The sequence below is a fragment of the Hypanus sabinus genome, chromosome 1 (assembly GCF_030144855.1).
Source record: "Hypanus sabinus isolate sHypSab1 chromosome 1, sHypSab1.hap1, whole genome shotgun sequence".
NCBI lineage: Eukaryota > Metazoa > Chordata > Chondrichthyes > Myliobatiformes > Dasyatidae > Hypanus > Hypanus sabinus.
Window position 1 is genome coordinate 30,613,044 of NC_082706.1, and position 18,177 is coordinate 30,631,220.

The following is an 18,177-nucleotide window of genomic DNA, read 5'->3' on the forward strand; positions in this document are numbered from 1 at the left end:
TTGGGTGAAACAATTACTAGGAGTTATGAATTCCTTTTTAAAGAATATGTTTTTACACTTCTGAATTATGTTAAGAAGGCATTATCAAATTGGTCACCCCTCTCTTTATCGTTAATTGGCTGAATTAATACTATTAAAATCACTAATTTTCCTAAATTTTTATATTTATTTCCAGCCATACCTGTTTCTATTCCTGAACCCTTTTCTGATTCTTTGGATTCTATTATATCTTCTTATATATGGAAAAATAAAATTTCTCAATTACATAAAGTTCATCTTCAAAATGCTAAAAAGAATGGAGGTTTAGCATTACCCAGTTTCAGGTTTTATTATTGGACAGTCAATATTTGGAATCTTATGTTTTGCTTATATTATATTAATCGAGAGGACTTTCCGGTCAGTTTCTTTAGAAGCTAACTCTGTTAATACATTTTCTATCATTTCTCTTCTCGGATCCTCAATTCCATTATCTTTATGTATTTTAACTGAAAAATTTTGTAGTTAAACACACTTTGAGGATTTGGGTAAAAATTGGAAAATATTTTGGTTCATTGAGTTTTTTACTTTCAAGTCTCATTGTTTTCTACTTTTTAATTTTCTCTGACTGATGTAGTTTTTAAAGAGTGGAATAGATTAGGTATTAAATGTTTTCAGAATTTGTTTGTTGAAGATAGTCTGTTCATTTGAACAACTGTCAGCTAACCCACTTTTTTCAATATTTATAAATTAGAGACTTTTTTATGATTATGATATATGTACAGTATCTGAAGTATAACTTATGGAAAAGTTTGATGATGAACTTCAATAAAAAATAAATTACAACAAAATATTAGAGACTTTTTGCGTTCTCAATTACATGCATTTCATAAAAGTCCAGATAGGAATTTACTTGATAAAATTATTAATTTGAAACCCTTCCATAATGGATCTATATTTAATATTTATGGTATGTTATTGGGAATGAGAAATATTTCTTTAGATAAAATTAAAAATCTCTGTGAACAAGATTTCCAGATTCCAATTTCTGAGGATCTTGGGAATATTTTTTTCTTTAATTTGGTTAACACCTAATCATTATGTGCCCGTCATTCCCTTCCTCAAATTTAAGTGGTTCATAGGGCCCACAATACTAAAGATAAGCTGTCCTGGTTTAATTCTGATATATCATCCTATTGTGTTAGATGCAACAATGGGAAAGCTTCACTAATTCATATGTTTTGGACTTGTCTGAGTCTTGAACAATATTGGAAGTGTCATAGAGGGGGCTTTGGGAACACACACAAATGCAAGACACTGACACTGAAGTACTGGGAACTCGACCAGGCTAGAGTTAGGGACGGGACTGGATGCAGACTTGGAGCTGGGACAGGAGCACAGACTTGGCTAGGAAAGCGGGACCCGGACGAGGAACTGGGACCTATGAGCTGTACTTGGATTCCGAGCCAGAGACTGGACAAATACCCAGTACCTGGGTCTGGACTCGGTCTCAGGCCCCGAAGCTAGGCCAGGACATGACAAGGCTTGGGTTCTTCGAGGGATGGGTATGAACTCCGAGCCAGAGAGTGGGCAAAGACCCTGTGTCTTGACTCGGGCTTGGACTCCAGAACTAGGTGAACACATGATGTGGCTCCAGGACAGAATGAGGCTTGGATTCTTCAAGGTCTTCAAGGACATCATAGTCCTTCTTGGAACGTAGGGCTGGGACCCTTTCTAGGATGCAGGGCTAGGCTGCTTCCTAGGACTCCGGGCTGGGATGTTTACCAGGATGTCTGCTGAGGTAAACCACCGAGGAAACTGTCAGGGATTCAGATGGAGAGGGGAATGTAACAGACCACCCTCAGGGTAACAACAAGGACATCCTCACTTACTCCACAGAGGCAAGGACAGGAAGGGAGCTGAATCCGGGGTGGCTCCGAGTCTCGGGGTGGCAGGAACTTTGGCTAGCTATGGAAACGGACGAATCCATACGCCGATGACTTCTCCAACTGGAGACAATAAGACTCTATGAAGCAATGGTCCTCCAACCAAGCCTAAAGATCATGGAGGTCTGCTCTTATCCTCTACCAGTGGGTTGGACCGACAAGATACTGACGAGACGAACCTGCACCCACATGCGATCCCAGTGCCACTTAATTCCCAGTCAGAAGACGAGCATCAGGTGCCTATGATTAAGTCCAACTGAAACAAGGGACAGCCGGAAGACCCGGAGTCCAGAGTCTGTAGACCGGAGGCCATGTTACTTAAGTGGAAGGATGCCACTTCGCCTACTCATACGCATTGACTAAATGATGTTATGTCATGTTTACATTTAGAGAAGATTCGCTGTTCAATTTCTGAACCAAGACAAGATTTTTTAACCTTGTGGAGACCTCTTTTAAATTATTTTCAAAATCTTTGATTTATGTTAAGCTCAGATGTTGGCTAAGAATATGCTTTACTATATAATAAGGATATTTTCTTTTTTTTAACCAAACAGCTGCTTTTTCTGTAGTGGGTTTAGATATTTTTTGTAAAATAAAATTAACTTTTTGAGTATTACATTTAAATTTAATTTATATGGATATGGGGCAATGAGACTATATTTGTGATTCCAAAATATTGCTATTGATATATATTATATATCCTACTGTACACTGTATTCTTTCATGTAAAAAATTAATAAAAATATTGAAAAAGAAGTGGTGGGTATGACGTGAATCCAGGTCAGGCGAGGGATTTTGGATCTGAAGTGCGCTCCTTTAATATTCATACAATTTTATTTTTCTGTCTTATGCAGATTGCTCTGAAATATTTTGCTGACTATGTTTTTGGACTTTTTTTTCTGAAGTGTACTCACTGTGAGCAAGCTGGCAGCAATGTGTTTGGACATGGCAAGCCTCCATAAGCAACATAATGATTGACCAGTTAATTTCTTTCAGTGGCTGAATGTTGGCCAGAACTCCACGAGAGAACTCCTGCTCTTCTTATAGATCCTGTCACAGGTGGTTTGATACTGTAGAAAAAATGGTAGGTGGAGTACATTAAATTATCATTGTTATTACTACTATTAGAATTCCTCACGGAAGACAACAGTCTGTGTGGATCAGAACAAAAATCTCCTCCTCACTTACAATCCACAATAGCGTACCTCAAGAATATGTGCTTAGCCCACTGCTCAACTCTCTCTACACCCATGACTGTGTGGCTAGATACAGTTCAAATACCATTTTTAAATATGATAACGATAGCTGAATATCACATGATGACAAGAAGGCACACATAACTGAGGTATATCAGCTAGTTGAGTAAGACCAAAGAAGTCACCGTGAACTTCAGAAAGGGTAGAATGAGATAACACACATACAGGATTTCAAGTTCCTTTTTCAACATACCTGAGGATCTATTCTGGGTGCAACAAATCAACGTGGTTACAAATAAGGTATGATGGCAGCTGCAATCCATTGGAAGTTTGTGGAAGTTTGGTATGTCAACAAACACACTCGCAGATTTCGATAGATGAACCGTGGAGAGCAATCAGACTGGCTGCATCACTATCTGCCATGGGAGGGAGGGGGCACCACAGAGGATCGAAATGAGCTGAATCTCCGCCTTGGAAACAAGTCTCCCAGGCATCCAGGGCATCTTCACTGAGCGAATCCATAAAACGTTGACATCCATCATTAAGGACCACCATCAATCAGGACATGCCATCTTCTTCTTGCTACCATCAGGGAAGAGGTACATATGCCAGAAGGCACTCACTGAATGATTCAGGAACAGTTTCTTCCCATATCAGATTTCTGAATGGACAGTGAACCCATGAACAGTACTTCTCAACTTTGTTTTGCACTACACATTTAATTTTACAAATGCCTTCTATCCAATTGCAGTAGGTAGTCTGTATATACATACTGTAAATCATTGTTTTTATTACTATGTATTGCAAAATACAGCTGCCACATAACTACAAATTTCATGACTTACACCAGTGATGTTGAACCTGATTCTGATTCTGATTATAATTGTTGTAAAATGTATTGAAGTACAAGTTGTTGTGCATACTATTTTTCAATCGAAGCAAGAGGCTGAGAGTGGAAGACTGAAGGCATGGCGGAGAGAAGGTCATTTCTCTTTCCTTTAACAGCTCGGGGAAAAGAGGCTAGACTGCGCAGGCGCGTGATATAGCATGCCAAGGTTTAAAAGAAAGACCGCCATATACAGCAGCCATCGTCGTATCGGCCATATTCGGAGTGGACTGAGTCGGAGTGGGATGGATTTGGCTCAATCAGGCTTCGTCGAGAAACAGTCAGAGGCGAGGGTAGGTTCCAGTAAGTTTCTGTCTTTCTTCTTTTTTTTTTTGTTCAGACTAGAGAAATTGCCAGGCAGGCTGTTGGAATGCTCCTCTTGCAGGATGTGGGAAGTCGGGGAATCCTCCGATACCTGCAAGAAGTGAATCCAGCTGCGGCTCCTAACAGACCGCGTCAGGGAACTGGAGCAGGAACTGGATGACCTCCGGATCATTCGGGAGACTGAACAGTTTATAGATCGTAGCTTCCGGGAGGTAGTTACAGCTAAGAAACAGGGCACAGGTAATTGGGTTACAGTCAGGCGAGGGACGGGGAAAGGGCAGGTACTGCAGGGTTCCTCTGTGGCCATTCCCCTCCAGAACAAGATACTGTTGGGGGGGAGGCTTACTTGGGACATGCTGTGGAAGCCGTATCTCTGATACCAAGTCTGGTTCTGTAGTGTAGAAGAGAGGGAGGAAGAAAAGAAGAGTGGTAGTAATAGGGGACTCCATAGTCAGGGGTACAAACAGAAGAATCTGTGTTCGTGACAGAGATTCCCGGATGATTTGTTGCCTCCCGGGTGCCAGGGTCAGGGATGTCTCTGATCACGTGCACAGCATTCTGATGTGGGAGTGTGATCAGCCAGAAGTCGTGGTACACATCGGTAGAAAGAGTCAGGAGGTCCTGAACAGTGAGTACAGAGAGCTTGGTAAGAAGTTGAAAAACAGGACCGAGATGGCAGTAATCTTCAGATTGCTGCCTGTGCCATGTGCCAGTGAGGGTAAGAGTAGTATGCTCTGGCAGATGAACACATGGCTGAGAAACTAGTGTATGGGGCAGGGTTTCAGAATTTCTAGATCATTGGGACCTCTTCTGGGGCAGGTGGGACCTGTACAAAAGAGACAGGTTACCCCTGAACTACAAGGGGACCAATATACTTGCAAAGACGTTTGCTAGTGTTATTGGGGAGGGTTAAACTAGATTTGCAGGGGGATGCGAACCAGAGTGCCAGAGTAGTTAGTGGAATATCATTAAAATAAATGATTTTAGCAATTCATGCAAAGTCACAAATGGTAACGTTGTGTGTGATGGTAATAATCTTCTGAGGTGCCTTCTAATCTAATGCGAGGAGAATTGTAGGAAAGGCAGATGAGCTGAGGGGCTGGATTGATGCATGGAATTATGATAACATAGCCATTACTGAAACTTGTCTACAGGAAGGGCAAGGCTGGGAGCTCAATGTTCCAGGGTTCCGATGTTTCAGACGTGATAGAGGCAGAGGGATATACTTCTTGCAGGTATCATTGATAGAGGGTGGGGAGTGGCTTTGCTAGTCAAGGAAAATACTACAGTGCATCGGCAGGACAGTTTACAGGGCTTGTCTACTGAGGCCATATGGGTGGAGCTGAGAAACAGAAAAATTATGACCACTTTAATATGGTTGTATTATAGCCCACCCAAAAGTCGGCGAGAATTGGAGGAGCAAATCTGCAGAGAGATAACAGACAACTGCAGGAGACAGAAAGTTGTGATTGTAGGGGATTTTAATTTTCCACACATTGATTGGGACTCCCGTACTGTGAAAGGTCTAGATGAGTTAGAGTTTGTAAAATGTGTTCAGGAAAGTTTTCTAAATCAATATATAGATATACCAACGAGGGAGGATGCAATATTAGATCTCCTATGAGGAAATGAGTTAGGGCAGGTGACAGAAGTGTGTGTAGGGGAACACTTTGGTTCCAGTGATCATAATATCACTAGTTTCAACTTGATCATGGATAAAGATGGATCTGCTCCTTGGATTGAAGTTCTATCCTGGAAAAAGGCCAAATTTGAAGAAATGAGAAAGATCTAATAAGCGTAGATTGGGACAGGTTGTTCTCTGGCAAGGATGTGATTGGTAAGTGGGAGGCCTTCAAAGGAGAAATGTTGAGAGTGCAGAGATTGTATGTTCCTATCAGGGTTAAAGGCACTATGAAAAAGAATAAGGAACCTAGGTTCTCGAGGGATATTGCAAACTCTGATAAAGAAGAAAAGAGGCATATACAGACATGAAATGCTTGAGGAGTATAAAAAGAGTAAGGAAATACTTAAGAAATAAATCAATAGGGTTCAAAGAAGACATGAGGTTGCTTTTTGAGTCAGGGTGAAGGATGATCCTAAGAGCTTCCACAGGTATGTTAAGAGCGAAAGGATAGTAATGGATAAAATTGATCCTCTTGATGATCAGAGTGGTCGGCTATGTATGGAAACCAAAGAAATGGGAGAGATATGAAATGGGTTTTTTGGCATCTGTATTTACTAAGGAAACTGGAATGGAGTCTATGAAACATGGAAAACAAGTAGGGAGGTCATGGAACACATACAGATTAAAGAGGAGGAGGTCTTGTGGTCTTGAGGCAAATCAGAGTAGATAAAGCCCCAGGACCTGACAGCGTATTCCGTTGGACCTTGAAGGAGACTAGTGTTGAAATCACAGGGGCCCTGGCAGAAATAATTAAAATGTCAATATCCACAGGTCAGGTGCCGGAAGATTGGAGGATAGCTCATATAGTTCCTTTATTTAAAAAATGCTCAAAAAGTAAGCCAGGAAGTTATAAGCCAGTAACTTTGACATTGGTAATAGGTCAATTATTGGAACGAATACTAAGAGATAGGATCTACAAGTATTTGAATAAACAGAGACTTATTAGAAAAAGTCAGCATGGCTTTGTGCGTGGTAGATCATGTTTAACCAATCTATTAGAGTTTTTCAAGGAAGTTACTATGAAAGTGAATGAAGGGAAGGCAGTGGATGTTGTATACATGGACTTCAGTAAGGCTTTTGACAAGGTCCCGAGTCGGGGGATAATTAGGAAGATTCAATCGCTAGGTATACATGGAGTGGTAGCAAATTGGATTAGACATTGGCTCAATGGGAAAAGTCAGAGAGTGGTAGTGGAGGATTGCTTCTCTGAGTGGAGGCCTGTGACTAGTGGTGTTCCACAGGGATCAGTGCTGAGTCCTTTGTTATTTGTCATCTATATCAATGACCTGGATGATATTTTGGCAAATTGGATCAGCAAAGTTGCTGATGATATGAAGACTGGAGGTGTTTTGGACAACGAGGAATGTTTTCAAAGCTTGCAGAGGGATTTGGACCATTTGGATGAATGGGCTGAAAAATGGCAGATGGAATTGAATGCGGACAAGTGTGACGTTTTGCATTTCAGAAGGTCAAACCAAGGTAGAACATATAAGCTAAATGGTAGGACACTGAGGAGTGCAGTAGAACAAAGAGAACTGGGAGTACAGATACATAATTCCCTAAAAGTGGCATCACAAGTAGATAGGGTCATAAAGAGAGCTTTTGGTACATTGGCCTTTATAAATCTAAGTATTGAGTGTAAGATTTGGAACATAATGGTGAGTTTGTATAAGACATAGGTGAGACTGAATTTGGAGTATTGTGTGCAACTTTGGTCACCTAATTACAGGAAGGATATTAATAAGGTTGAAAGAGTGCAGAGAATGTTTACAAGTATTTTGCCAGGACTTGAGAAACTGAGTTACAGAGAAAGGTTCAGTAGGTTAGGGCTTTATTCCCTGGAGCGAAGGAGAATGAGGGGTGATTGATAGAGGTGTATAAAATTATGATGGGTATAGATAGAGTGAGTGCAAGCAGGCTTTTTTCCACTGAGGCTAGGAGAGAAAAAAAAAAACAGAGGTCATGTGTTAAGGGTGAAGGGGAAAAAGTTTAAAGGGAAGATGGGGGGGGGGGTCTTCTTCACGCAGATAGTGGTGGGATTTTGGAATGATCTGCCAGATGAAGTGGTGAAAGTGGGCTCACTTCTGACATTTAAGAAAAAGTTCGACGACAGGTACATGGATGAGAGGGGTTTGGAGGGATGGCCCAGGTGCAGGTCAGTGGGACTAATGGTTCGGCACAGCCAAGAAAGACCAAAAGGCCTGTTTCTGTGCTGTAATATTCTATGGTTCTATGGTTCAACGGTCAATTCATCATATTGTGTATTGAGGTAGTACATGTTAAATCAATAACAGAGTTCAGGATAAAGTTTAACAGCTGCAGTGAAAGTGCAGTGCAGGTGGATAATAAGGTGCAAAATTGTGACAAAGTACATTGTGAACTGACGAGTTCATTTTAACAATGACAGAGTAAAAGTTGAGGATATTTGTGCAGTTTTGGGTTTCTCCGGACACGAATCATGGCAGGGTAACATGTACCAATGTACAGAAAATATTTAGACCATCATTGCAGGACCAGTTGCAGACAAGGATAATTATGTTTTGCTCTAATTATAATGGGTCTGGTGAGGCCACATGCAGGTTATTGTGTATAGATCTGGTCTTCCTAACTAAGGAAGGATATACATCAGACTGATGGAATGTAATGATTCACCAGTTGGATTCCTGCTGTTATATACCCACAGTTTGGACAAAGGACCGTGGGATGATGTAATGGTCTTGTGAATGGGATGATGTAATTGTCCCTTGACCGTAGTGTATGTTATGTCGTGTGATGACATGTTCAAAGCCATAGTTAGACCAACCTGCAGTTTGTGACAGAGTTCTCATTTGTATTTTTGTGCAACGTTGCTTTTACCGGTCAGAGGTGTGAGGCTCCACCGATTTTATTTTTTGCACGTTTATTTTTCCCTTACATTGCAGTATTGGAGAGTATAGGCATTACCAGAGTTATCCGAGTTCAAAGGATTTGATAAAGTTAATGCCGTTCAGCGTCTTGGGAATGATCGACCTTTATTTTTTGAACTTTCTTCAGTAATTGTGGAATGCATATTTGTGTTGAACCTCTGCAAGATCAGGAAGGTTAGCACAGTGACCACCCTCCAGTAAAAAGGTCAGTTCCTTTTATTTCCTCGTGATGTGTACAAACAAGTCACTTACTGGCTGTTGGATCAGCTGATCGCTGTAACTTTGAAGGAATCATTTGTTTTGGGAAGTCTCTCCTTACTGACTGTATAAGTCACATGGGCTATTGAATTTATCATTTTAAGTCTGTGCTTGAATGAGAAGTCTTTAAGAACAGTTTCTAAGTTTGAAAGCTTATGCCGCCTGTGAACTTCCAGTTATGTTAGTTGTTTGTTAACTTTTCTAAGTTTTGAGCAAAGATTAATAAATCACAGGATTTGTTTTAAACCTTGTCTGAATTTCATATTCATTGCTGCTACATTCGTAACACCGTGTTCATGCATTTGTAGAAGAATGAGATGTTTTCCAGTTGAAACACTGAACATACTTATGTAGTGCTTAGTGGGATGGACACAGCAAGGATATTTTCCTTTTCGGAAATGCCAGTTGCAGGTTAAGGGTCTCAAGGAACTGTATGGGGAGAAATGATATGAAAGGTTCCTGGTGTCATTCTATCAAATAATTCCTGAAGGGAACCTATATTTATTATCATTTACCATAATGACTCTGCTCAAAAAAACGTGATATTCTTTGAATGCCCTTACTGTAGATTTGCCACATACTCTAAAAGACATGATGGAAAGCACTGTATAAAGACTTCCTCCCAGAGGGAATAAGACCTGCAAAAAGCAACAAACAAGACTCCGGAGCAACTCAATTGTTCAGGCAGCATCTGTGAAAGGAATTGTACAGCTGGTATTTCAGTTCAAGACTGGCAATAACAGATTTAATTAAATGTCCAAGTTGTACTCATTGTTCATATGTCATTCGACAAGTGACGAATCTCTGTAATTCTCCATGTAACAGCATTGTACAGGCTAGATCTTTGGGAGTTCTTAAAGTGGAAGCTGATAACTTGTTGAACAATCAGGGAATCAGGGCATTGTTGGGAGTTGGCTTGTTTTTTTTTCCTGTTTTTCCAACTATTCTGTTAGATATTTGAAACTTCATTGTTGCTTCATAAAGTTCTGAAATGTCCCACTTTGCATTATCGTTGAAAGTACCTTCACCACAAGATTGCATCTGAAATTGGCATACCTAACAGAATGAAAGGTTCACAGCTCCAGAGATCAGAATTCAATACCAATGTCTGATGCTGTCTGTTCAGAGATTCCACGCTCTCTCTACGACTGCATGAATTTCCTCTCAGCCATCTACCCTGTTTGCCTCAGTTCACCAGCAGCCAACTACAAGCAAGTACTCAAGCTGCTGCATGATACTGTCTCCGAAAAAGAAAAACCCCATCCTGACACAGTTCAATTTATAGTCAAAGACTTCAACCATGCTTGCTTGAAGCAAACCCCACCTACTTATCAAGAGCATATTACATGTATCACCAGAGTTCCAAACATACTAGACAACTGCTACTAATCAAGAACTTTAATTTTATTCCTCCTCTGTGTTCTTTTTGGAGGTAGTACAATCACTAAAGAGACTCAGCAATTTATTGAACAGGTTATACCATGTCTACAGTCATGCAAATACCACTGTCTACAGATTGATGCACTGTGACAGTCCTAGTTATTTCACAAGCCCACTTCTTCCAGTTATATGCTTCCCCTAAACATCAATTGGCTGTCTAGGATAGATATATGCAGCACATCATTAACTTTTAAGATTCACTTGGTGCTCTACTTTTCAGATATACGTTCACCAGGCATACACAGAGCCACAACAATTCCCTCATTTGGCATTACTCCACTCTATACCTCACCACAGAAACACAATCAAACTTGAGATTCTCTGATGTGGAGACGAATATACAGGCAGCAGTTCAGTCCAAGACTCTTCATCAGGGCTGGAAAGGGAAAGGAAGAAGCCAGAATAAGAAGGTGGGGTGGGGGGGTCGGAGGTTGGGAGGAGTCCAGGCTAGCATGTTATAGATGAAGATTCAAGACAGAAGTGTATTTATGACGTGTACATCAGTGCATACAGTGAAGCATGCTGCCAGTGAGCATCACATCCACTGGGAGGCTGGGAGCAGCCTGCAAGTGCCACCACACTAGGATACTTCCATGAAGTCTGGAGATGGTGAAGATGAGTGGGTGGGGAACAGGCTGAAGTGAGACGTGTGAGGAGATAGGTGGAAGAGATAAGGGATTCAGAAGAAGGCATCTGATCAAAGCAGAGACAGGACCACGGGAGAAAGGGAAGTAGGAGGGAGACCAGAGTTACATGATGAGCAGATGAAGGGAAAATAAGAAATGAGAAGTGAGCTGTTAAGGGGAAAGGAAAAAGAAAGAAGGGAAAGATGGGAGAAATTATGGCTCAAAAAATCTAAGTTCAAGCGGTCAGGTTGGAGGCCACAAGATATAATATGAGGTTTTGCTCCTCCAACCTGAGAGTGGCCTCATTATGTCAGTAGAAGATGGCATGGGCCAAAAGGACTGAATAGGCAGCCAACTAGGAAGCACATTTTTTAATGTGCTTAACGAAGTTGACCCCAATTCTCACTGGGTGTCACCAATGAGACATTTCACTTTGAAGGACCGTTTGTCACCATGGTTGTCATGAGGGTGGAGGCTCAGAGGCAGATGCCGCACTAGTCTCACCTGCAAGACTAAGTTCAGGAGGGAGATCACAAGGGAGTGAAGGGAAAAGGGATTCATATAGAGAGCCATCCCTGGGGAATGTGGGGGGAGGGTTGGTATAAGGGAGGGAGAGATATGATCAGTGGTAGAATCCTGTTGCAGATGGTGGAAACTACAGAGATTAGTGTGCAAGATGCAGAATGTAGTGGCGTGGTAGGTAAGGACAAAGGTAACTATAACTAGTATGTTAGCTGTGAGATGGGGAGTGCGATGTTCATGATATGAAGGAGAAGCTGCTGACAGCAGCATCAATATTAGAGGAATGGAAACCTCATTCCTTGAAAAAAGGAGGAGATTCTTTACGACAGATTTTTAATGAGACAACTTATTTTGGATTTGATGTATATGGATGAGAGCTGTATGGATGGATATGGGCTACGTGCAGGTCAATGGGAATAGGCAGAAAAATGGTTTGGCACAGCCAAGAAGGGCCAAAAGGCCTGTTTCTGTGCTGTAATGTTCTATGGTCCTATTGTAATGCACTGGAGGAGATTAGGGAGTTTAAGGTAAAGGACCACTCAAGAGTCAGTGATCTCAATATGATTGAAGTCAACTTGAAATTTGATAGGCAGAAACTAAATCTGACGTATCAGTATTTCAGTGCAGTAAAAGAAATTAGAGTGTTATGTAAGAGGATTTGGCCAATGTAATTTGAAAGGACGTGCTGGCAGCAGTGGCTTGAGTTTCTGGGAAAGATAAGGAAGGTGCAGGATAGCTGTAAAATATTCAAGTTGCAATATAGTACAATTGTGGCTGACAATGGAAGTAAACGATAAAGTAAAAGCAAAAGAGAGGGCATACAACAAGGCAAAAATTGGTGGGAAAGCAGAGGATTAGGAAGATTTGAAAACGATCAGAAAGCATCTGAAAGAATGATTAGGAGGGAAAAGAGGAAATATGAAAACAAGCTAGCAAACAATAGCAAGGAGATAGTAGATACTTTTTTCAAGTATACATAAAAAAATATAAGAGAGATGAGAGTGGATATGCGACTGCTAGAAATGAGCCTGGAGAAGTAATAACAGGGAACATGGAGATGGAAGATGAACTGAATGAGTATTTGGCATCAGTCTTCACTGTGGAAGATAACAGCAGTACGCCATGTGTTGAAGTGAGTGAGGGAATGGAAGTCAGTGCATTTACTGTTACATGGAAGACAGTGCTCAATGAGCTTTTTGAGCTCATAAAGATATATAAGTCACCCAGAGCAGATGGACTACACTCTACGATTCTGAAAGCGATAGCAGTTGAGATTGAAGAGGCATTATTAATGATCTTTCAAGAATATTTGGATTCCGGCATGGTTCCAAAGGACTGGAAAATTTCAAAGGTCACTCCACTCTTTCAGAAAGGAGGGAGGCAGCATAAAGAAAATTATTGATGAGTTAGCCTGACCTGAGTGGTTGGGATGATGTAAGAGTTAATTGTTAAGTAGGACGAAATCAGCATGGTTTCCTTAAGGAGCATCTTGCCTGAGGAACATGGTGAAATTCTTTGAGGAGGCTACAAGTAGGATGGATAAAGGAAAGGCAGTGGTTGTTGTATATTTTGATCTTTAGAAGACCTTTGACAAGGTGCCACAGAAAAGGATGGTTACCAAGTTAAGAGCGCATTGTATTGCAGGAATGTTGTTAGCATATTTAGGGCACTGTGTCATTGCTAGGAGACAGCAAGTAGGAATAAGAGGATTCTTTTCTGGTTGGTTGTCAGTGACTAGTGGAGTTCCACAGGGGCTGTTTTTGGGGGCATTTATTTTTATGCTGTATATCAGTGATTTTGATGCTGGAAGAGATGGCTTTGTTGCAAAGTTCGCAGATGATATGAAGATTGGTGAAGTGTTGAGGAAGCAGAAAATCTGCAGAAGGACTAAGACTGATTAGAAGAATGAACAAGAAAGTAGCAAGTGAAATAAAATGTAGGAAAAAGCATGATCATGCACTTTATTAGAAGAAATAAATGTGCGGGCTATTTTCTAAATGGGGAGAAATCTAAAAATCTATGGAGTCCTTGTGCAGATCATCCTGATGGTTAACTTGCAGGATGAGTTGGTGGAGAGGATGGTAAATGCAATGTCAGCATTAATTTCAAGTGGTCTAGAACATAAGAGCAGGGATGTGATACTGAGGCTTCATAAAGCACGGCTGAGTCCTCAGCTTGAGTATTGATGGGTATAGATTTTTTTGCATTGAGTTCAGATTCATTTTTTATAATAAAATTTTTACTTTTCAATACTACCATTCAACATAATTTACATGAATATGGAGTAATGAGTATATAGGTGTGATTCACATATATTGTAATTGATATTTGATATACATTCTCCTATACTCTGTATTCTTTTTTTGTAGGAAATCAATAAAAATGTTGGAAAAAGAAGATATACTGTGATTAGTTTTGGACAGCGTAACTAAAAAAAGATATATTGGTATTGAAGAAGCTTCTGGGAGTTTCACAAGGATTATTCCAGGAATGAAAGTTCTATCATATGAAGAGCATTTGATTGCTCTGGGCAAGTACTCACTGAAATTTAGAAGGATGAGGGGGAAGGATCTCATTGAAACCTTTCGAACATTGAAAGGCCAAGGCAATGTAGAGGTGGGAAGGACATTTTTCTTGGTGGGGGAGTCTAGGAAAAGAAGGCACAGCCTCAGGATGGATGGATGTTCAGGACGGATGTGCAGAAAATTTTCTTTAGCCAGTGGGTGGTGACTTTGTGGAACTTGTTATCAAAGGCAGCCCTGGGGCCAATTGAATGGTGGGGAAGACCCGAGGGAACAAATTGCTTCATTCTGTTTCTATGTCTTATTGACTTATGGTCTTATGCTCTTACCTCAGTACTCTGAAAAGGAAAACTTCATCCTGGGGCCAAATGCAGCCGACACAGAAGAACTAAGAGAAGGGAATTGCAATTTTGCAAATGACAGGGTGGGAAGAGGTATAGTCAAGTTAGCTGTGAGAGTTAATAGCTTTATAAAATACATCATTACAGTCTATCTCCTGAAAAATTGAGGAAGAGGAGAGACGTGTCAGAGTAGTAACAAGGAAATCTCAGGGCAGGTTGGAAGTTGAAGGCAAAGTTAATTGACAAGATCATCATGGGTGCAGGAAGGAACACGAATGGAGTCATTAATGTAGTGCAGAGAGTGTTGGGGAGCATTCAAAGTGTTGGCATGTATATTGGATTGTTCATTTAGATTTCTAAAAGGCAGGGGTCCACATGGCTACACCTTGGGTTGAAGAAAGAGAAGGAAAGAGAAACAGTTGAGTGAGAGTCCTGTTTGTGCCAAACAAAGGAGAGTAGTGGTGTAGGGGAACTGGTCATGTCTTCTTTCTAGAAATAAGTTGAGGTCTTTAAGCCCGGGCATGCTGAAAATGAGGTGACCTAGGCCAGGGAACAAAATAATAGAACAGATGTGGACATGAATTCAGCAAGGTTAGACAGAAACAATGTGCCTGATCGTGAGCCCTCTTTGTGCATCTTGGGTGCGTAGCAGAAATGAGAAGTGTGAGAACTATGAGACTGGTGGCAATGGATGGGAAATTTCTGGTGTCCATGATGTTGGTGATGGTACAGGTGTATCATTAGTGCTGACCTAATTGCCATTGACTGAAAGCAGGACAAATGCTACACCTGCCCCTATACTGCTTCCCCCACCATCATTCAGAGTCCCAAATAATCTTTCTAGGTAAGGGTAGACTTCATCTATGAGTCTCCTGAGAGGTTGTCTACTTTATCTGGTATTCCCAGTGCAGCAACATCGACATTAGTGAGAACTGATGTAGATTGAGGGACCACTTCATTGAGCACTTTGGCTTTGGTTGACAAGCAAAGTGACATTCCCATTGACCACCCAAATGAATTCCACTTTTTATTCCCAATCCTACATGTCAATACACGACTTTCTCTACTGTCACAATGAGGTCACCTCGTATTCCATCTGGGAAGCCTCGAAACTGATAGCAAGAACATCAATTTCTCTAGCTTCCTGTAATTTCTCATCCTTCTCCTTCTCCCTTTTTCCATCCCCCAGTATGGCTCCGTGCTTACTCATTCTCTACTGGCCTGTCTTTCACCTTTCTCTGGTGGCACTCCTCCTTCAATTTCTCCTGTTGTCCTCTGTCATCTTCATCAAATTCTTCGTTCAGCGCTTTACCGCTTCCACCGGTCTTCTCTCAGCATCTCACTATCTTGCCCTCACCTGGCTTCACCAATCACCTGGCAGCTTGTAGTCCTCCCGCTCCCCCACTTCCTTATGTAGGCATATTTCACCTTCCTTTCCAGTCATGATAAAAGGCCTCAGACAGGACCATCGACCTGTTGTTCCCCTAGCATTTGGTACACTGTCATTGCATGAACTTCAAGTGGGAGACAGAAAGATGCTTGTAACTGTAGATGCAAAGCTCAAAGTTCACCTGAATGAATGGAAGGCCAAAAAGTAAGGGGCCAATGGAGCAACGAAAATGGAGAATTCATCCAATGATGCTGTGGTTGCAGCAATAACAAGCAGAGATCAGATTGTAAAAGGAGCAACAGAAGAATACAGTTGACTATATACCAGTGAACTAAATGGATCTTCCCAAGTTCAAGATGCACAAACCAGAAGAAGAAAAACGCCGGGAAGTGATGGAGAGAAAGAATGAAAACGTGAGAGAGAATGGTGTGAAGGAGAGAATGAAAACAAGGAAAAAAAGAGATCGACTAAATCTAGAGGGAGAAAAAGAGAATAGAGCTGTCCAGAGCTGAAAAAAAACACATCCTACAGTCTCAGCATCAACTCCTACAACCAGCATGGAGGAGGCCTCAGAACCTGAAATAGCTTTAACAGCCACAAACCAAGCAGATTGATTCCACATTGTCAGGAAAGATGGTATCTCCACAGTGATGAAACCTTAAAAACTGAATGGGAACATTTAACATTTACTATGTCGTGGATATCCATATATCATAGATGTATCATACAATTAGTGTGTAAATAGTTGAGATGCTTTCTAATTCGTTTATACCTAAGCAGGGAGGAGCGTTGTTCAATTAATATTACAGTTATATTTGAGTAATGTCATGTATAGATTGGTTGATGAAGCATGGCTGTTCATTCAAATAATTAATTACTAATTATGTTTAAAGGACGTGAATTGCATAGGCCATCATCCAACCACAAGATTTGTGAGTGCCTTATTTAAACATAACTTGAATTATACCTATATTAGATTCCCCATATCTTCATTTGAAATATAACAAAGTTTTGAAGCTACAAAATGTAACGGACAGTGCTCCAGAACCTAAGGTTGTTTCACAGCAATGTTCCCCTTGCCAAGGAGAGCGAATCTCCCCACTGTCCCTACGGTCAGGAAACAGTTTATCCCACAGGAGTAAGAAATCTTCCGAGGCAATTAAATCTTTAGACCTGAATAGGACAAATTAAATAAATCAATAAACTTTAAAAACTAGATAGATATTCAGATATGCTTATGTACGTGTGTTTATCTATGTGTGTATATATATATATATATATATATAGAGAGAGAGAGAGAGAGAGAGAGAGAGAGAGAGAGAGAGAGAGAGAGAGAGAGAGAGAGAGAGAGAGAGAGAGAAGACCGGCTTTCCAAAAGGAATAAAGTTAAAGATGATACATTTCTTTAATATTTTAAGCAAGATTACTTTGATACCTTAACTTGACCTCCACCATTCCTGTTAACTGCCGTCTCTTAATTACATTACGAACTGAGGAAACGGCTACCTGAAAACTCTTCGCTATCTTCTTATTATCTTCTCCTGTTTTGTGGGCATCATTTACTTCATTTTTTTAAAGTGCTAGGCAAATGCTTAGAGGTGCTCATAGCTGCTGATTGTTGGGACATGGTTTGAGGAGTCAGGGTATTTATAAAACTTACAAATTTCCATCACCTGGCCTTTCCTAATGATGAGTGTGAACAAGCCATAGCCCTTCATATCCTACCAAGATAACATTCTGAGAGAATTGCTCATAGGATTGCTAGAAACGCAAATCAAAGCCCCCGTTTCACTGCAAAAGACCTTCATGAAGACTTAGCAGACTCTGGAGTGGTGGTGCACTTTTCTACTGTGCAGCAACACCTGCACAAATATGACCCTCATGGAAGAGTCATCAGAAGAAAACCTTTTCTGCATACTCACCACAATGTTCAGCGTCAGAAGTTTGCAACGAGGCATCTAAACAAGCCTGATGCATTTTGGAAACAGGTCCTGTGGACTGATGAAGTTAAAATACAACTTTTTGTCTGCAATAAGCAAAGATATGTTCGGAGAAAAAAAAATGGCGCAGAATTTCATGAAAATGACATCTCTCCAACTGTTAAGCATGGGAGTAGATCAATCATGCTTTGGGCTTGTGTTGCAGCCGGTTGCATGGGAA